We start from the raw sequence: 21,990 nt of genomic DNA, 5'->3' as shown, positions 1-21,990 counted from the left end.
TTTATATGAGCTACAGATAAAATTCATGGTAAGTAAATAGAAGCGCCGACAAAATAATTAAAACAGCCATCACATAAGGGCGCGTAAATTGCGTCCGTGCAAGATTCTGCTGGAGCTTCGCTACAGATACGATCTGCTCATCAGAGCTGTAACATAAAACGAAAGTCCAGTTAAAATGTATTACAAGGAGCCATCATACAGCAGCATATGAAACTCTATACACATTACAGCCAATTAAACATTATTCTGCCCTAAGGCATAGACAAGATAATACTTGGGGAGAAAAACCTTCGATATGCATGGAGTGCTGTATTTATTAATTTATCTTGATACAAAACATGTATAGATTTAGGTAACATAGGTAGCTTGAGGCTCGAATAAAATAAAATATGAACGCCTCAACCACATCCATGCAAAGTACTGTTGGAGCTTCAGTACGCTTGCACACTGCTCATCAAAGCTGTAGCATAAAAGAAAATGTAGGTATAATTACATTACAATGAATAGTTAATTCCTTATAACATATTTATGGTTGCCAGAAGTATACGGAAAATCTCTTCTGTCTCGTGTATATGTTTGTGCAGCCATATATCCAACCTTTTCAGAGTAACGTATTTACTGATTGGCTCCAAACTATTTATTAATGTCAATTAAAGTTTCATTAGGAACTATTTTTTAAACTTCCTTCAATTAGCTATTTATAACACCATTCTGCATCATCCAGTAATTTTAATGATGATAGGTCACTAGTAGAGACAAGAGAATATTAGAGTTGTAAGATGGCGCTTTGGCATAACGGTATCCTAACCAGATGACGACTAACACCTTAACACATGGGTTTTTCCTACTGGTATCCTTTATTACGTACTAGAGAGGTATGAAGATAAACAGCTTGCTGTGTGAAACTTCCTGGCAGATTAAAACTGTGTGCCGGACTGAGACTCGAACTCGAGAACATTGCCTTTCGCGGGCAAGGGCTCTACCATCTGAGCTAGCAAAGCACGACTCGCTACCCGTCCTCACAGCTTCAATTCTGCTAGTACCTCATCTCCTACCTTCCAAACTTCACACAAGCTCTTCTGCCAACCTTGCAGAACTAGCACTCCTGGAAGAAAGGATATTTCGGAGACATGGCTTAGCCACAGCCTGGGGGATGTTTCAGAATGAGATTTTTCACTCTGCAGCGGAGTGTGCACTGGTATGAAACTTCCTGGCAGATTAAAACTGTGGGCTGTGGCTAAGCTATGTCCCCGAACTCGCTTCGGCGGTTCATATACTAAAATTGGAACGATACAGAGAAGATTAGCATGGCCCCTGCGCAAGGATGACACAGCCGGCACGGTAACTCAGCGTGTTCGGTCAGAGGGTTAGCTGCCCTCTGCAATAAAAAAAAAAAAAAAAAAAAATGAGTTAATGGATAAACGACGAACTGAAATCGGTGTCTTGCGACGACCGTCAAGAGCAGATGCAACGAACGAAAACGAACAAATTGAGATATATATATATATATATATATATATATATATATATATAAAGATGGTAGAGCACTTGCCCGCGTAAGGCAATGGTCCCGAGTTCGAGTCTCGGTCTGGCCACACAGTTATAATCTGTCAGGAAGTTTCATACCAGCACACACTCCGCTACAGAGTGAAAATATCATTCCAGCTTGCAGTATCTCTTGCTACACCATAATATTGCAAGTTAAGTAATGAAACTTGCTATTCAGGAAGTCAAAAGTTATTGACGTCTAATAGATACAAAGAGCGATTCGCAATTAAATTGTAAAATGCAATTTATTTCCTCTTCTTAAACTCTGCCTTGTATTGATCTTTTGGTACAACTTAGAACAGGGTGCAGAATTTGGAGTCGGATCCGGACATCTACATTTTCCGAGAAATTCTCTTACAGAGTCAGATTTGAAGCTTCAGGCACATTAAGTAGATCCACTACGAACGTAATAAAGCATAAGCTCAGAAAGAAAGGACTGTTGCTGCGAAACGGTAGTGCCCAGGTTCTACTCGGGACGGTACATATAATTAATGTATCTGCACATTTCATACAATGTGTAATTAAATAGTTCGTAAAAATACACTCGATTCCGTAAAGAAGTGTTCCGCAGTTTATAATGCTTCTCGATATAAAATAGAAACACGGTAACAATCAGTTGTGTCGGCGCCACAATAATGCATTGGAATTTAGGACCATTACAACCGTTTCGAAATTTCTAACATTCCATGTCAACAAATATCGAAAGTGTAAAAATATTGCGACACAGGAAGCTTCACACGGAATTCAAAGGTGTTCGATATTTTGCGTAATTTATCAATATGCAGTATATGATTAAAGCGAATAGTAAAGTTGAGATACTAGTAAGCGTTCTAGCTGCAGAGAATGGCTACGGGAGCGATGCCAGCTGGATCACTATGCCGCAAGGAAATACGAAAGGTCGAGGTCAGTATCTGCGTGCATCTTACTTCTTACTTCATATTGCCTTCATTAACTAAAAATATTTGTTTTGCAAACGGCAAATACAAGAGTGCCTTCATATGTGTGTGTGTGTGTGTGTTCGTAGTTTCCACTAACATGGTCTCTCTTCTCTTTCTCTTTTTATAGGACTGTGTTTCTTTTAGCATGTAGCCTGCGTTTCATTACGGATTTGCGAGTGTTAGCGGTAACAGTGTGTGTGCTGATTTGCGACGGCAGTGCCTTGGGATTCCTCGTAGCTAGTTGCAGTTACGGCCAGGCGGTATACTGCTAAGGTTTAAGGACTCACTAATACCAGAACATTTACAATATCTGACGATGATTGTTCTTCAGATAATTAGTCAACGACGTCACCGCGTATTCGGAACTCGTAAAGCAGTAGCAATTTTTCGTACCATGTTCGTGTTTGCATACAGTAAGTTCCTCCTCTAGCACTGTCAGCATCACACGGCGCTAATTCAAGGCACCGAAAATATATGGAGTACGAACTTTGCCAATTAGTCAAAAAGCCTAGTTACTAATTCAGGATCAACACCACTACACAGTAGGCAATATTGTATCACAACCTACTAAATTGTGTTTTGGAGAGGATATTCTCTGCAAATTATCTGTGATGGAAAGGACACGAAAATAAAGCAGGAAGCTATTCTGTCTGCAGGAATACAAATTGCTTGTGCTTGTTGCTTACGTCACCAAGTGTGTTGCTTTCACATCGCACACTCAGTCCTGAATTCTCCAGGAGCGTCCACGGGTGTAGCTAATTTCTGTACCCCGGTCCTCGTACCAGTCTTTATGTTTTGAAATAGTCAGTGCTTCATCTGTCGCCGATTTGTTTGCTTTGTGCCTACATTAAAGAGTCACAGATAGCGCGGAGTCTCTTAATTTTCTGAACTGAAAAAAAAAGAGAAACACCAGATTTTAGTCATATACGTTAGACTTCTTTGCTGCTCTTCATTTCAGTTATCCTATTCCAGTAAGGTACATGTATCTTCTAGGCTTCATCTCCTATGTGACTAATCATTCTAATCATTTGGCGGTCCTTTGATGCTCGTAGCAGCTAATATTGGAGGCCTTAACACATGTTTTCACCAATTATCGTCCCCCCCCCCCCCAGAACAGTTTTTTTTGCATATTTCTTCGTACATACCGTGAAAAACATTTTATTTCCTTCTTAACCACCCAGTCTAACATTCACTAGCATCATATTCAACTTCTTTATCTTCTTTACCCATTTTCCGGACGTCAGAAACTCACTTCCGCGCACCTGTGTAATATAAAGATAAAAGATATTTGCTAAAGTTAATGTCTGACTCTTGTTTATTATACTTCTAACGCCGAGTATATGCTGGTCCTATTGTGTCTGAATCATACCTCTTCAGCTTGTGGGGTACCAGGACAGAGTACAGGTGAAACGCCCGAGAGAACTTCAGAAAATCAGTGATGTCTTTGAAATTTCTCCAGTGTCTACAACAGCGCCAGTTTCATGTCTGTAGCAAGATGTTTGCTGTCGTTACTGTTTCCTACACTACAGCAATATATTGTTTTATTTTTATAAGTAGTAGTTTTTACGACATGCGTAAGTGGATGTCTATTTGAGTACATATTTTAGCAGGAGAGGAGGTTAAGGAATGCACACGTCTTACAACCACGGCTATAGGGGTAGGGTGGTCGGGGTAGAGGGAAATCAATCTGATTTACTCATTTCGCAGTATGAAAGGCGTCTTCGAAGAGTGGAGGTCGTGCCGACCTAATTAGTGATGATACGCGGACAGCTGACCTCTACTGGCCTGTTCGTGTACAGTGTTCCAGTCTTGGCTTTTCGGTGACGCCGTGAGCCGTAAACATAAGCAAATCATTGCCGCCTGGCTGTGACCTTCATTATCTGTAATTACGCTGACGCGCCGCGCCCGCGCCACTGTGTTCACGGATGTCCTCTTGTTTCGCACGCTGCGCGCGGCCGGCGGGCCGCCCTGACCTGCCGCTGGTTCCTCTACTCTCTACGGCAAGTAAGCAGCGCCTCCTGCCATGGTTGCTTGCAGCTGACGCACAACACCAAAGCTCTGCAGCGCTCAGCAACACGGGCAGCCACAGTGCGCAGACAGCTTCTGCATGACGAAATTTATTTCTTTATCAACGAAGGCTATCACGACCTGTTTATTTTGGTTGCTTATCAATCTTCCAGGTCGTATGGTCATGGCCAATGAAACTCTTTTGTCCGCGACGTTTCGTCCAGAGCTGCGTTGGATAAGGGTGCTTTTGGTTTCGCTGATACGTCCGACGTTCGAGAGGGACATAGGTACCGCCTGCCTGCAAGACTCAGCGGAAATAGGAGCACCTCTCATGAGGTACAACGCTGCTCTGGACGAAACGTCAAGGACAAAAGAGTTTCATGGATAACGACCGTACAGCCCAGAAGATACACCAGCAACTAGTTTATCAGTTTGCTGTTCGTCAAGCCAATGTTCACCAGCATCTATTCACCAACGTTGAGATTTACATACACTCCTGGAAATTGAAATAAGAACACCGTGAATTCATTATCCCAGGAAGGGGAAACTTTATTGACACATTCCTGGGGTCAGATACATCACATGATCACACTGACAGAACCACAGGCACATAGACACAGGCAACAGAGCATGCACAATGTCGGCACTAGTACAGTGTATATCCACCTTTCGCAGCAATGCAGGCTGCTATTCTCCCATGGAGACGATCGTAGAGATGCTGGATGTAGTCCTGTGGAACGGCTTGCCATGTCATTTCCACCTGGCGCCTCAGTTGGACCAGCGTTCGTGCTGGACGTTCAGACCGCGTCAGACGACGCTTCATCCAGTCCCAAACATGCTCAATGGGGGACAGATCCGGAGATCTTGCTGGCCAGGGTAGTTGACTTACACCTTCTAGAGCACGTTGGGTGGCACGGGATACATGCGGACGGGCATTGTCCTGTTGGAACAGCACGTTCCCTTGCCGGTCTAGGAATGGTAGAACGATGGGTTCGATGACGGTTTGGATGTACCGTGCACTATTCAGTGTCCCCTCGACGATCACCAGTGGTGTACGGCCAGTGTAGGAGATCGCTCCCCACACCATGATGCCGGGTGTTGGCCCTGTGTGCCTCGGTCGTATGCAGTCCTGATTGTGGCGCTCACCTGCACGGCGCCAAACACGCATACGACCATCATTGGCACCAAGGCAGAAGCGACTCTCATCGCTGAAGACGACACGTCTCCATTCGTCCCTCCATTCACGCCTGTCGCGACACTACTGGAGGCGGGCTGCACGATGTTGGGGCGTGAGCGGAAGACGGCCTAACGGTGTGCGGGACCGTAGCCCACCATCATGGAGACGGTTGCGAATGGTCCTCGCCGATACCCCAGGAGCAACAGTGTCCCTAATTTGCTGGGAAGTGGCGGTGCGGTCCCCTACGGCACTGCGTAGGATCCTACGGTCTTGGCGTGCATCCGTGCGTAGCTGCGGTCCGGTCCCAGGTCGACGGGCACGTGCACCTTCCGCCGACCACTGGCGACAACATCGATATACTGTGGAGACCTCACGCCCCACGTGTTGAGCAATTCGGCGGTACGTCCACCCGGCCTCCCGCATGCCCACTATACGCCCTCGCTCAAAGTCCGTCAACTGCACATACGGTTCACGCCCACGCTTTCGCGGCATGCTACCAGTGTTAAAGACTGCGATGGAGCTCCGTATGCCACGGCAAACTGGCTGACACTGACGGCGGCGGTGCACAAATGCTGCGCAGCTAGCGCCATTCGACGGCCAACACCGCGGTTCCTGGTGTGTCCGCTGTGCAGTGCGTGTGATCATTGCTTGTACAGCCCTCTCGCAGTGTCCGGAGCAAGTATGGTGGGTCTGACACACCGGTGTCAATGTGTTCTTTTTTCCATTTCCAGGAGTGTATATACTCCACAGGACATCTGACGGTGTATGGCGGTGGGTGTTCCTGGTACCGCTTTCTCTTACCTCTTTCCCAGTTACATTGGTGAACTGGGCGTGGGAAGAACGATTGACGACAAATTCCATATGAACATTACTTCTCTTTTATAATATATATTATTACAAACTTAGTAGCACATATTCAATCTTGATTACTAGTTTCAATGATAAGCAATGATCATTTTCAGATCTAAAAATAAAACGAAACGAAATTTAATAAATATTCATTTCTACAGATGATATAGATAGAAAAATATTTAAAAGTAAAGACATTAATATTGTACCTGTATATTCAAATTACATAGACTGATATTGTTTAAAATATAAAATACATAAAACGGTACCTGATGCATTAATGTTGGAATTTATAAAAGTTTAAAATACTGAACTATAAGTGTAGTTTCCGCCAGAGGGCGTCGGAGGCGTGTTGCGGTCGTGCACGTTGGGCTGGGTCTGTTTGTGACCGCGCTGCAACGAATGCGGCGAGCTGCTAAGGCCTTGTTTTGCCCAGTGCGGCTGAAGTAGAGTCGTAAAACTATCCTAGGCTACCGCAGATAAGTAAACGTAGGCGATGGCAATTTTCTCAGTAGTTTTGGTCAGTTAAGGTCGTAATCGCGTTACCTTTACGTTGGATGTGTTGCATATTTATCGGGCGTTACCACATTTCGATTACCTTGATTGCGTATGCGATTAGTGTATTACTAGATCCCCCTAGAGACAGGACTAGAAACTGAGTGAAGATATATGAATGGCCTCGTAACCTAATGAAAATTTGTGTTCTACACAGGTGTCCTCCTGTCTGTTACTTACAAATAAACACTACTGATAGCAAAATTGAAGCTATCAATATATGATTCAGGATTTATTCGAAAATTGTTGATTTGTAACGTGAAACAGTGGGGCTCTGTAGTACTGATAAAGAAACAATACAGATTTATCATATAGCTCTATGAAACGCAATACCCTAAAAAAAATCAAAAAAAAAATCCACGCAAAACTAAAACACTAGAGACATCTATTCAATACTTCGTGGAACGTATATGAAACATGTTTAAGTTATTCATAAACAACTTTCTCAGTTGTATAATAATGACATGGAACTCGGGCCTTTGATCGTAATGAAGAACTTTCTGTTGAGCACAAAAACAACAAAACTCTATGGCGTGATAGTCAGGTTGCTATTCCGCCACTCAAGGGTGTCTCTAGACACGTCTGGGGCCTGAAGTCTCATTTCCTGGAAGATAGTTGTCTTTAGTGATTAGTCCCGCTAGCCGCCCTGAGCTTACATTTCAGCAAGATAATGCCCGCCCGCACACGACGAGATTATCTACTGCTTGTCTTCGTGCCTGCTAAATCCTACCACAGCCAGCAATTGGTATGATGCTGCCCGCCACGAATTCCTCTCCTGTGACAACCTTATCATCTCAGAGTAGCAGTTGCAGCCTATATCCTCAGTTATTTGCTGGATATATTCCAATATATATCTTTCTCTGCAGTGTTTACTCTCTACAGCCCCCTCTAGTACCATCGAAGCCATTCAGCTGTGTCTTAATAGATATCCTATCATCCTGTCCCTTCTTCCTGCCATGTTTTCCATATGTTCCTTTAGCCGGTCGCGGTGGCCGCGCGGTTCTAGGTGCTTCAGCCCGGTACCGCGCGACTGCTACTGTCGGAGGTTCGATTCCTGCCTCGGGCATGGATGTGTGTGATGTCCTTAGGTTAGTTAGATTTAAGTAGTTCTATGTTCTAGGGGACTGATGACCTCCGAAGTTAAGTCCCATAGTGCTCAGAGCCATTTGAACCACATGTTCCCTTCCTCACCGATTCTGAGCAGAACATTCTCATTCCTGACTTTATCAGTACATATAGTTTTCAACGTTTTTCTGCAGCACCACATCTCCAATGCTTCGGATCTCTTCTGTTCCAATCTTCCCACAGTCATTTTGCACTACCATACAATGCTGTGCTGCAAACGTACATTATCAGGAAATTATTCCTCAAATTAAGCCGCGCTGGGTAGCTGAGCGATCTGAGGCGCCTTGTCACGGTCCGCGCTGCTCCCCTCACCTTAGGTTTGAGTCCTCTCTCGGGCATGGGTGTGTGTTGTCTTTTGCTTAAGTTAGTAAGCTAGATTAAGTAGTGTGTAAGCTTAGGGACCGATGACCTCGGCAGTACGGTCCCCTAAGACCTTACCACAAATTTCCAAAATTTTCCTCAAATTAAGACCTATGTTTGATATAATAAACTTCTCTTAGCGAGGAATGCCCTTTCTGCCTGTGCTAGTCTGCATTTTATGTTCTCTTAGCTCCGTCCGTCATAGATTATTTTGTTGTCGAGAGAACAGAAATTCTTAACTTCATCTACTTCGTGATCACCACTTCTGATTGTAAGTATCTCACTATTCTCATTTCTGCTACCTATCAGTACTTTCCTTCTCAATCCATGTTGTGTCCTCATTAGACTGCTCATTCCATTCAACAGATCCTGCAATTCATCTTCACTTTCACTGAGGATGGCAATGTCATTAGCGAATCTTGCCGCGGATATCCTTTCATCCTGAATTTTAATTCCACTTCTGAACCTTTCTTTTATTTAGGTCATTGCTTCTTCGACGTATATATTGAACAGTAGCGGCGAAACACTACGTCCCTATCTTATACCCTTTTTAATCCGAGCTTTCCACTCATTATCTTCCATTTTCCGTCTTGGCGCTTGTACGTACTGTATATTACTCATCTTTCCCTGTAATTTACCCCGGTTTTCCTCAGAATTTCGAGCATCTTGCACAATTTTACGTCTTTGAACGCTTTTTCCATGTTGACAAATCCTATGAACGTATCTTGATTTTTCTTCAGTCTTGCTTCCATTATCAACCGCAACGTCAGAACTGCCTCTCTGCTGCCTTTACCACACCTAAAGCGAAATTGATCGTCACCTAAAGTACCTTCAGTTTTCTTTTTCCATTCTTCTGTATATTATTCTTGTAAGCAACTTGGATGCATGACCTGGTAAGGTGATCGTGCGACGATTTTCCCATTTGTCAGCTATTGCACTCTTCAGAATTGTGTGGATGATGTTTTTCTCAAATTCAGGTGTTATATCGCCAGACTCATATATTCTATACAGCAACGTGAAAAGTCGTTTTGTTGCCATTTCCCCCAATTATTTAGAAATTCTGATGGAAAGTTATCTATCGTTTTTGCTTTATTTGGTCTTAATTCTTCCAAAGCTCTTTTAAATTCTAGTACGTGGTCCCCTATCTCTTCCCTGTCGATGTCACTTCTTCAGCCACAGTGCACATGTCCTGTGGAGGATATATACATTAGGCGTCTTTAATGCAGTTGTTTCCATTGCTTTCTGCATCCTCATGCCGTGAACCTCTGTCCGTTCCTCCGCCGTCTTTAAGAAGGCCGTTGACAGAATGAGCGTGACTTATTACGCTGGAAGTCTTCGGCCGCGATTGCTGATGATTATTATTCAGAAGTTAAATAGTGGTGAGATTCTAATCATGGATCGAGGACGTTTTGATTACTATTCAGACTCTACTCTTTGACCACGGCTGTATCTGATGATTTAACGCTCCAGTTGGACACAATTTGTCACGATTTCCGTCAAGAGGACAGCCACGAACGCTGTCAATGCCAAACCGAATAACAACTTTCATAAGGGCGAGACGTGGGCCAACGCGTTACTGACTTGCTCAGTATGTGAAACTTTTTCTCTTGAATAAATCATCCAGTTTCTGTGAAGTTGTAATCATTTGTTTGCAAAGGTACATCACATCTACAGATTTCCGTCCCATCCGGATAATACCTCGTGGTGCGTCGCTTTTTTTTCCTTTCATCTTAGAGTGTAATTAGAAGTAACAGTACGGAACAGTTGGCTAGCAATGAGCCTTGAAGACAGCGCAACATACAAATGGGAGCTCTTGTTATAAGAATTTTGCAAACCTTCGACAAGCCTACGTTACCAGTGGTGCATTGGTACGTACCAACAATATGTAGCAAATTCCGGTGGGTTCTCTGATTACCTATCATGTGGCGCATACGTCCCAAAGATTGTGAAAAAGTTAAGGACGAATTTATGCATTCAATACTGCTAACTTAATTACCTTTTCATTATCCACACTGTCTTTCCAAAACCATTGGTGAAATTCCTTGAAACAGAAGAGTCATTTTCTTTTCTGGGTAATAGTCTAGAGTGTTAAGATAAGCTTCAAGTGCAATTCGAGCTGCTGCAATTACGTCATTTTTGAACAACTTTTGTAGTGCGGGCTGCCACGCTGCAGTATGGATAGCCTGCCCGTAAATGCTGCCCTGGAAAGGAGAATAACTAACTGATTAACATCAGAATGGGGAACGGGGCAATACTGGAGGAAGTGGAAGAATTATCATAATGTAGGAAGCAAAGTTACTCAACATGACCGGGGCAAGAAGTATCAGAAGCAGATTGCCGTAGGTGATGAAAACTTTTCCTCATTAAAAATGTTCTACTGGACTGGATACTGATATGGAAATTACTAAGAAGTTCCTGAAAGTGAACGATTGGAGCTCAGCCTTGTACGTAAGTGAAACGTGCACGGTCGGAAAAGAGAAGAACAGCTTGGAAGCATTTAAAATGCGGTACTGTGGAAGAACCTTAAAGACTAAGTGGACAGGTAAAATAGGAAACGAAGAGGTACTAAAAAATAATGGGAGAGGAAAGTAATCTAGCGGAATCGAGTGACTGTCCGTCATGGAGTTACTGTCTGCCACGAAGTTTCAAAATAGCATACACTCCGCTGCAGGGTGGATCATTCGTTCTGGAAACTATCTCTAGGTAAGGCAAAGCCGTTTCTTTAAGATATACTTTCGTTCAAGTATAGTAGTCCAGTCAGGTACGTAGCAGAAGTGAAGCCTGCAAATTAGGAGAGAGGTACTGGCAAAATTCAATTTGTCGATACAGCCACAACGGCAAAAATTAGTGACGAACAGAAGGTTGGCAATGCCTTTGTTTGAGACTGAAATTACAACTGTCTTACAACAGTGGCAAAGAACAATTATAATGAATCTGACGTGACGAATTATTTATAAAACTGAAACAGAAAAGAGTAAAATTAGAATAGTACAAAATCTTCAGTAGACTACATTCGTCACGATGACATTAAATGATTTCGGTGTCGAAAATTTCATGTAAATATTGCATGTAGAACGAACAACACGCTGAAATCAAGACTACGATACAAATTAGCTAATAATAATAGGAAAACATGCACCCAGTTGTTGGCGCAATTACATGGGAAGACTGCAGTAAAGTCAGAGAAACGTAAGAATTTTTAAATTTGGGTATTTTAAAACTCCGCCTTATGCAAAACACAAGTAGTTCTTCTATTCACTCAGACGGGTTTCGACACCTATCTGTCATCTTCTGTGCGTCTCGATTTATTTCTGTGAAATTTTATACAGAGTTCTTCGTTGTTCTTCTATTTCAGGCCGTGAAACAATAACATGTGCATTTTTCAGTTTATTGCGATTTCTGATCTGAAATTACATTACATGTAACAATCATTTAACGGTTTTGACAACTATCATGTGCAGAGTGATCGTAAACAAATATGCTTGTTTTTGAAACAATTTTTCTTGAGTTGTGGTTTTGTATGTCATTATGCTTACTTTTTCGTCCATTTGTGCGTCTCTGGTAGGTTTCCTTTTGTACTGCGACTCTATACATCGTTTTCCACACCTTCTTGTATGTTTAATTATAACCTGTTTTCACACGTTTGCAACAGAAAACGGGATATGATCAAACACTTACGTCGTCATACTCAAAGAGAGGCGCTATCTTATTGGTTCAGAGTTGCAAACAGAATTTTGTTGACAGTTGTGTATATTCGTTCAACAGAGAGTGAAACCGGGTGCCGGCACATAGCCTACTCTTCTCAAATAGCACCAAGAGGGCCGCCGAACTTTACATCCCCATCCGACGGGTGGATCATCATCATTAGCGTCACGTGCCCACATTTCATCATGGATTGTGGAGAGTTTTGAAACTTAATGCAGGACGTGAGAGAAAAGACTAGTGATCAGAAACTTTACGCCACCACTTCTCCTCCTCTGGCCAGCCAAATACTGGCAATGAAAATGTTCCACCACCAGGATCCGAACCGGCGTGTCTCCGAGTCGAGAGACACCGCACATGCGTGCGTTAGCGACCTCGGCAACAGTGGCGGGTGTGCAACTGTCCGCACGTTATCGATTTGGCCTGTAAGTGTGCATTACGAACAATACAGCAAACGCCCCAGCGCTGAGCTACACATAGAAGCTGAATAAGGGAACATCCGAAATTGATTTGTGGTTTCGGGTTCTCTTCACCGACTAGGGAATAATGTCGAAAACCTGACGATCGTCTTGTATGAGGCTGCCACGTAGCAGTGTACGTCTCAGGCAGCTCAGAAGTTCACCTGGCTGTCGAGGGTAATATGAGGGCAGCGCAGTATCGGCACAGTATTCAACAATGTATTACTTAGCCATAAATTCAACATTCCAGTAATAAGTTCGTCCTTTAAGAGAAAAATGTGCGAATACAGGGCGCTTCGCGCGTGAACAACTCCTCCGTACAAGAGGAAAGAATCATCGGAATGGAATGCCCTACGGTACATACTGAGGTAAATTTGATTCATCACACTTGAGCCCTGTTGAAACTTGGAGTTCATCTACGCAGAAAGTCTCCTGAGACACTGGATGACGCCAGGTGTTGCATTATCGATGAGTGGGTTAGTCTTGAGCAGCAATGTCTCTACCTCCTTGTGGAGAGCATCCCAAGGAGAGCCAAACGTGTTCCAATGCAACACTGTACTGACTGCTAAACAATAGCAGATTTTGGTTCCTTATGGATACACTGCCTTTATTTTGGTTATTCTTTTGTATTTATGTCATTGTTACATTATTATTTTTTAGTTTTATAACGCCTTTTGGTCCCACCCGTGGTCTAGGGATAGCGTCTTTCTTTAGTAATCAAAATGTCCTCGGTCCCGGGTGCGAAACCCGCCACCACTTAAATTTTGCTTAATAATCAGCATCGGTGGCCGAAGATTTCCGGCATAAGAAGTCATCTTCATTTTGCCAACGGTCGGAGGAGCGGAAAGAGGTTCAGGGATCTCTCTTGCCGTAGGGGTGGAAAATAATCCCTAAAGATGGACGAATCAGCAGTGAACAACGGCACAAGGATGCAGAAGGCAATGGAAACCACTGCATTAAAGACACGTAACGTGTGTCCAGGACATGTGGCCTGTAACTGAAAACTGTCCTGATGATCTCTCCATTGGCAAAAGATTCCGGAATAGTCCCCCATTCGGATCTCCGGGAGGGGACTGCCAAGGAAGAGGTGACCATGAGAAAAAGATAGAATAATCAATGAAACGATGATGTTCTACGAATCGGGGCGTGGAATGTCAGAAGTTTGAACGTGGTAGGAAAACTAGAAAATCTGAAAAGGGAAAGGCAAAGGCTCAATCTAGATATAGTAAGGGTCAGTACAGTGAAGGGAAAGAAGACAAGGATTTCTGGTCAGATGAGTATAGTGTAATATCAACAGCAGCAGAAAATGTTATAACAGGAATAGGATTCGTTGTGAGTAGTAATATAGAGCAAAGAGTGTGTTTCTGTGAACAGTTCAAAAATGGTTCAAATGGCTCTGAGCACTATGGGACTTAACTTCTGAGGTCATCAGTCCCCTAGAACTACTTAAACCTAACTAACATAAGGACATCACACACATCCATGCCCGAGGCAGGATTCGAACCTGCGACCGTAGCAGACGCGCGGCTCCAGACTGTAGCGCCTAGAACCGCTCGGGCACCCCGGCCGGCTCAACAGTTCAGTGATAGCTTTGTGCTTCTCAGAATCGACAACAAACCAATAACGAAAACGATAGTTCAGGTATGTATGCCGACGTCTCAAGCTGAAGATGAAGAGATAGAGAAAGTATACGAGAATACTGAAAAGATAATGCAGTACGTAAAGAGAGACGAAACGCTAATAATCATGGGAGACTAGAATGCAGTGGTAGGGGAAGGAGTAGGAGAATATAGGCCTGGGACAAGAAATGAGGGAGAAGAAAGACTAATTGAGTTCTGTAGCAAGTTTCAGCTAGCAACAGCGAATACTCTATTCAAGAATCACAATAGGTGGAGGTATACTTGTAAAAGATTTCAGTTAGATTACAACGTGGTCAGACAGAAATTCCGGCATCATGTACTCAATTGTAAGGCGTACTCAGGCGCAGATATAGATTCAGATCACAATATAGTAGTGATGAAGAGTAGGCTGAGTTTTAGACATTAGTCAGGAAGAATCAATACGCAAATAAGTGGGATACAGAAGTACTAAGGAATGAAGAGATACGCTTGAAGTTCTCTAAGGCTATAGATACAGCAATACAGCATAGCTCAGTAGTCAGTACAGTTGAAGAGGAATGGACATCTGTAAAAAGGGCAATCACAGAAGTTCGTAAGAAAATCATAGGTACAGAGGATGCAACAGCGAAGAAACCATGAGTAACAGAAGAAATACTTCATTTGATTGATGAAAGGAGGAAGTACAAAATTGTTCTGGATAACTCAGTTATACAGAGATACAGGTCGCTAAGGAATGAAATAAATAGGAAGTGCAGGGAAGCTAAGAGAAAATGGCTGCATAAAAAGTGTGAAGAAATCGAAAAAGAAATGATTGTCGGAAGGACAGACTCAGCATACAGGAAAATCAAAACAACCTTCGGTGACTTTGAAAGCAAGTAAGGCAACCGTAAGAGTGCAACGGGAATTCCACTGCCAAAAGCAGAGAGCGGATAGGTGGAAAGAATACATGGAAAGCCATTTACAAGAGATAGGGGATCCATTATTTGAATCAGAAATTAAAAGAGCTTTGGAGGACTTAAGATCAAATAATGCAGAAGAGATAGATAACATTCCCTCAATTTCTAAAATCATTGGAGGAAGTGAAAAAAAAACGACTACCCACATTGGTATGTAGATTGTATAAGTCTGGCGACGTACCATCTGACTTTCGGAAAAATATCATCCACACAATTCCGAAGACTGCAAGAGGTGTCAAGTGCGAGAATTATCGCACAATCAGCTTAACAGCTCATGCATCAAAGCCGCTGACAACAATAATATACAGAAGAATGGAAAAGAAAATTGAAATTGAGGATGTGTTAGATGACGATCAGTTTGGCTTTAGAAAAGGTAAAGGCAGCAGAGAGGCAATTCTGACGGTACGTTTGGTAATGGAAGGAAGACTAAAGAAGAATCAGCACACGTTCATAGGACTGTCGACCTGGAAAATGCCTTCGACAATGTAAAATTGTGCAAGATGTTCGAAATTCAGAGAAAAATAGGGGTAAGCTATAGAAAGATACAGGTAATATACAATATATACAAGAGCCAAGGGGCATGAATAAGAGTGGACGACCAAGAATGAAGTGAAGTGCTCGGATTAAAGAGAGTGTTAGTCTGGGGTGTAGTCTTTCGTCCCTACTGTTCAATCTGTATATCGAAGCAGCAATGATGGAAATAAAAGAAAGGTTCAGGAGTGAAATTAAAACTTAAGGTGAAAGGATATCAATGATGACATTGGTATCCTGAGTGAAAGTCAAGAAGAATTACTTGATCTGCTGTATAGAATGAACAATCTAATGAGTGCAGAATATGGATTGAGAGTAAATCGAAGAAAGACGAAAGTAATGAGAAGTCGCAGAAACGAGAACAGCGAGAAACTTAACATCAGGACTGATGGTCTCGAAGTAGATGAAGTTAAGGAATTCAGCTACCTAGGCAGTAAAATAACCGATGACGCACGGAGCAGAGGGGACATCAAAAGCAGACTAGCAATGGCAAAAAGGGCATTCCTGGCCAAGAGTAGTCTACTAGTATCAAACATAGGCCTTAATTTGAGGAAGAAATTTCTGAGAACGTAGGTCTGTAGTACAGCATTGTATGGTAGTGAAATGTGGACTGTGGTAAAACCGGAACAGAAGAGAAGCGAAGCGTTTGAGATGTGGTGCTACAAACGAATGTTGAAAATGAGGTGGACTGATAAGGTAAGGAATGAGGAGGTTCTGTGCAGAATCTACGAGGAAAGGAATATGTGGAAAACACTGATAAGGATAAGAGATACCATCTAACGTTTGACAACTGTGGCGCTCGACGACCTGCATACTGTGAGATCCCCATCATTTTTGATTGCATAGAGATTTCACAATTGGCACAAATGACATTTGATACGGACATGCATAATAATATATGCCATTGGCGGTGAGCACGATGCCAGAAAATAGGTCTGGTAACTAAATTTTTTTACAGACAACTCAAGGTGTGCTGCAAGATGTCTTTTATCAGGTGCAAACAGTCGCCAGGAAGGACACGTTGTTCGGATTCCATGTTAAACTGTGGGTCCCCTTTCTCCAGTTGGATTACTTGGACAGGTCAGGGGCACGCAAGTCGCCCAAGTGACGTCCAAGTGAAACTTGCACTCGGGCTTTGAGCCACATTAAATTATTACTTTTTTTCAACCTCCGATCGGTCGCGAACTGGAAACCACAGTGAAAATCAAAAATGTTTTATCTGTAACGGTTAGCTACATCTTTCAGCTACTTCTCCACATAGTCGCCTCTCAGACTTCGACATTTGTCGTAGTGTGTTATCGATTTTCAAAAATGGCTCTGAACACTATGGAACTTAGAACTACTTAAATCTAACTAACCTAAGGACATCACACACATCTCTGCCCGAGGCAGGATTCGAACCAGCGACTGTAGCGGTCGCGCGGTTCCAGACGGAAGCGTCTAGAACCGCTTGGTCACACCGGCAGGCTATCGAGTTTCTAACACCCTTGTTACAGGAGGCAGCTGACTCTGATTTGGTCAATTCCCTTCGCTGGTCTGCAGCTCGTTTCTGTGCCAAAATGCTGCGCTGAAGCCCAGCGGTTTATGTAAGCGAAGAGATGAAAATCAGTGGTTGCCAAATACGGGCTGTATGGTGGGTTAATGATTTTTGGTAACATTAATGGAACAACAGCGATGTCAATGCAAAATTTAAAAGTTAAAAATTAAAACAGACTTGCTCGCATAAAAATATTACAGTGGTGATCGATTTCAGTCTATTTGCAGACCATCTGCAGACAATTCCCAAGTGGTGACAGGCGGAGGTGGTGAACGGAGCAGGTACAATCTGTTGAGTAGTTGACGTTTGTCTTTCAACAGACGGTAACTGGTCCGTTCAACGCCTCCATTGCCATCATGTCCGCCCCAGTAGCTGAGTGGTCAGCGTGACGGATTGCCGTCCTCTGGGCCCGGGTTCGATTCCCGGCTGGGTCGGAGATTTTCTCCGCTCAGGGACTGGGTGTTGTGTTGTGTTCATCATCATTTCATCCCCATCCGGCATGCAGGTCGCCCAATGTGGCGCCGAATGTAATAAGACCTGCGATATGGCGGCCGGACCTGCCCCGCGAGGGGCCTCCCGGCCACTGACGCCAAACGCTCATTTCCATTTCCATTGCCATCATCGGAGAACAGTCGGCAAGTAGATTGAAACCGGTCACCGTTATGATATACGTTTTTTTTGCGATCAAGAATGTATTAATTTTTAACTTTAAAATGCATAGGAGCGTCTTCGTTGTCACTTCACTGAGCAGCCGAGAACTGTTATGAAGAAGGAAATACATGAAAGGTTTGTGATGTGGTGTTGCATAAAATTAGGCGAAACCTCGCAGCAGGCGCCCACATTTGGCGGGAGGCACCATTATTGTAGGCATCTTGACGTGTTCACTGTGCGCTGAAAACTGTAAAGTCGAGGCCCACAGGAAAGACAGATTGTAGACCGTGGCGTGTGCGTCACAGCACGTGAAACTGTAAGTCTTTCGAGCACCAGCAGGCGCCTCCAGTGGAGAGTGAGTAAGTATTTCAGACGAGCTTAATAGTTCTTGGCTGAGTGTTTAAATGCATGCAAGTTCTCGATAGCACACGACAAAATTAAGGCCTTTAGTGTCATATAAATGAAGTATTGATTTCTCTGGGTCCTGTACGGAGCGGAGCGTTCGCTGAAGTGTGACGGACAAGCCGACTATTGTGACGTTGCAAGTTCGTCGCAGGGCCAGTATATCTCGTTGGCCCGATGGAAACTGTATATGGCCTTACTAGGGAAAGTGCGCAACACATCTGTGCAAAGTTGCATTGGATTTTCGCTGTGGTTTTACTTTTGTGACCCATCGGTGGTTGAAAAAACAGCTCTCGTATTAATTATTTTGTAAGATGTCGCAACAGTGCAGCCAGAAGGATTTTGATGAGATTAACATCGGCTGCTGAAGCCTACGGTATTATCATTTATATCTTTTGTTGTGCAGCGTATTTTAGTTCCATAGACTAGTAGTGCAATAATTTGAATCTGAAGACTATTCAAATATTTCTATTACACTTCTGAGAGTGATTCCGTTTCGAACCAGTACTACTTCCGTGAGCCGCCTGCGCCCGGCTGTTTTACCATTGCCGAGTATTATGCCCTCGTTGTACTATAACGTGCCTGCCAACTGATAGGCTCAATCCACAGGACCGAATGGAGATAAGCGCGACTGGTTTTCCCATGCGACTGATTGCAGATGGTGCTGCGTACAGCTACCTGCGCAGAGGAACATATCGTCAGGCATCCCCGAAGCACCTGCTCTGATGCGCTCGGCCCTCACGGGATGCGTCGTACGCGTCGCACGGGAATTCCAATATCCACTCACACGGAGGAGGTGACGCCTGGCGTTTCTGCAGGGCTGGGGACGTAGGGCATCCTGTTGAGTGGTTCCCTCGGAAGGGCAGGGGCAGATAGGGGGCACCGGTTGGGAGCGTCAGAACCGGCGGCGAAGGTCGATGTGACGTCAGGCGCGACTGCCCACCTAGCAAGGCCTGAAGAGAGCTCCGGCGGGCCGTGTGTTCGCTCGCGATAACGGGATCGAGTTGCGCCAGCGGTCGGAGTTCATTTTGCTGCTGGAAGACTCTACGGAAGAAGAGAATTTCATCGCTAATGATAAAGCTAATATTCGCTTTGTAAATAAAAACCGCCTTTTTCTTGCTGCAGTGTATTCCATTTGTTCCAGACACGTTTCGCCTTCTACTTTAAGGCATCTTCATTGGAATAGAGAATGACACAGTTTCATTTTGATATGCAACATTTGTAGATTGTAAAACAGTTCACTTTATGTCTCTTTCTGTTTGGTTTGTTGAAGTACGTGTTACTGTCCTAAAGAAGAGTATGCTGAAAACTAATGTCTTTTCTGTTCTCGTTATCTCTCCCCCTCTCTCTGTCTCCGTTTGTCTGTCCCTCTCTCTGTCTGTCTATCTGTCTTCTCTCTCTCTCTCTGTGTGTGTTGGGGGGGGGGGGGGGGAGGAGGTAAGAGAGAGAAGAGAGAGATTGTTTTCTGTTTTCAGTAAAATATCTACAACTACTGACAGAAGATTAATAGTGCTCTTCACCAATTAGCACAAAAACATGGATATTGAGAAGACTAATGTTCGTAACGTGAAAATGTACTTATGTTTCGTAAGTGAAGTTGTTGTGCGATCTCCAGCATGTGACCAGATGAGAGGAAACGCAGATGCCAGCTAAAAACTCGAATAACTGCTAGTAATCATTTAATTATATAAAAAAAAGACTTGAACTCTTTTATAATCTATGGATACCGGGTATCAAAGCGAAACTGTATCATTCTAGATTCCACTGAAGATGCCTTAAAGTACAAGTCGAAACGCGTGTGAAACAAATAAAATACAGTGCAGCAAGAAAAAAGTGGTTTTTATTTACAAAATGAACATTTCATTGCTTGCTACGTATGATAGCTACGCAAATAAACGTGCTATAAGTTAATATCCTTCTCGATTCACAAGTGTATCGTCTTACGTTAGTTGTGCGGTGCATTCATGGTTTCCTGGCAGGAAAGTTCGAAGTAATTGACAAAAGCCGTCTAGTGAAACAGTAGTGATATCTGTCGTTCCTCGTGGGAATATTATAGTCCCTGCTGTTGTTAATCTATGTAAACGATTTAGTCTGGGTAATTTCTTCAGATCTGCGTTTTCACACGTGTCAATGTTTATAATGTCATGTATCCTGAACAATGTGCCGTATAATGATATAATTTTACGGGCGAATTCAGTACTATATATGAATAATGTGTGTAAGACGTGTTCCTTTCTTTATTTTGTAAAGCGTGTCAGCGAGAAGAAGTTTCGAAATGATTTGAAAGTGTCTAAAGTTTGTTGCAAGTCACTACGTGCTCTTATTCTCCAATTCTGGACGAAAACAGTCTGAGTAATTTGCGCTCCTGAAGACCTATACAAAGTTCGTAATTTTAGTGCTTAACTTTTTATGTTAATCATTTAACACAAGATTATAGCTATTAATTAGTGGATAATCACAGCATTTTAAATTTTTAAATCTGGTCAAGTTATATGAAGTTATTTTTGTTGCCTTTGGAATCCGTTACATACGGTAGGCAACCTGCAGCTGGGCCTGTGTGATAGGGTTAACATTTTGGCCTTTTAGTGACATACCTATCAGAATAGTGTGAGATGTGGCCATTGACGCTAACCAATAAAAAGTGTGAGAATTTAAACATAATCAGTAAAAAAATCAGTTACACTTTGGTTACACGATAAATTACACAAAGTTAAAGGTAGTCGTTTCAACTAAATACCTGGGGATTGCAACTGCGAACAACTTAAAGTGGAACTAAGAAAATATGAGGAGACGAGCCAAAGCCTGCATTTTATTGGCAGGTAGAAGATCAAACAAAACTACTGATATACCATACTTGTCCATCCTCTTCTAGAAAATTGCTGCTTAGTGCGGGGTTCTTACCACATAGGATTGACGGAGGACATCGAAACAGTTCAAAGAAGAGTAGCTCGTTTTACATGACCACGAAAATTTGGAGAGAGTGTCACGCATATGATACGCGAGTTGGAGGAGGAGACGATTAGTGTTTAACGTCCCGTCTACAACGAGGTCATTTGAGACGGAGCACATGCTCGGAGTAGGGAAGGACGGAGAAGGAAGTAGGCCGTGCCCTTTTTTAGGGAACCATCCCGGCATTTGCCTGAAGCGATTTAGGGAAATCACGGAAAACCTAAATCACGATGGCCGGACGCGGGTTTGCACCGTCGTCCTGCCGAATGTGAGTGTAGTGTGCTATCCACTGCGCCACATCGCTCGGTAATACGCGAGTTGGGTGGCAGTCGTTAAAACGAAGGCGATGTTCGTTGCTGCGAGATGTTTTCACGAAATTTCAGTCATTGGTTTTGTCCTTCGAATGCGAAAATATTTGTATCCCACCTACACTGCAGGAAAAGACCATCTGAATAAAGTAAGCGAAGTCAGAGCTCACACTGAAAGATTTAGGCTTTCATTTTTTCCACGTGCCATTTCTAGTTTGAAAAGATCGAGAAATTGCCTGAAAGTGGTTGCATGAACCCTCTGCCATGCGTTCAAGAGTGAATTGTAGTGTAGAATTAGAGGCCCGTTTTCGTTACGGT

General features: G+C 43.3%; 1 protein-coding gene and 1 non-coding gene across 3 annotated transcripts in view; both read left to right on the top strand.

Annotated features, from left to right (window-relative positions):
• LOC126473539 (transmembrane protein 65) overlaps window positions 1-21,990 on the top strand; it is a 513,111-nt gene that overhangs the window by 344,766 nt on the left and 146,355 nt on the right. The window lies entirely within an intron of this gene.
• On the top strand, window positions 1,253-1,359 carry LOC126424485 (U6 spliceosomal RNA). Its single transcript, XR_007576174.1, has one exon. It is a non-coding gene; the product is annotated as a U6 spliceosomal RNA (small nuclear RNA).

The sequence above is a fragment of the Schistocerca serialis genome, chromosome 1 (genome assembly GCF_023864345.2).
Source record: "Schistocerca serialis cubense isolate TAMUIC-IGC-003099 chromosome 1, iqSchSeri2.2, whole genome shotgun sequence".
Lineage (NCBI taxonomy): Eukaryota > Metazoa > Arthropoda > Insecta > Orthoptera > Acrididae > Schistocerca > Schistocerca serialis.
The sequence above is the reverse complement of the archived record's forward strand: the minus strand, read 5'-3'. Positions and strand labels throughout refer to the sequence as shown.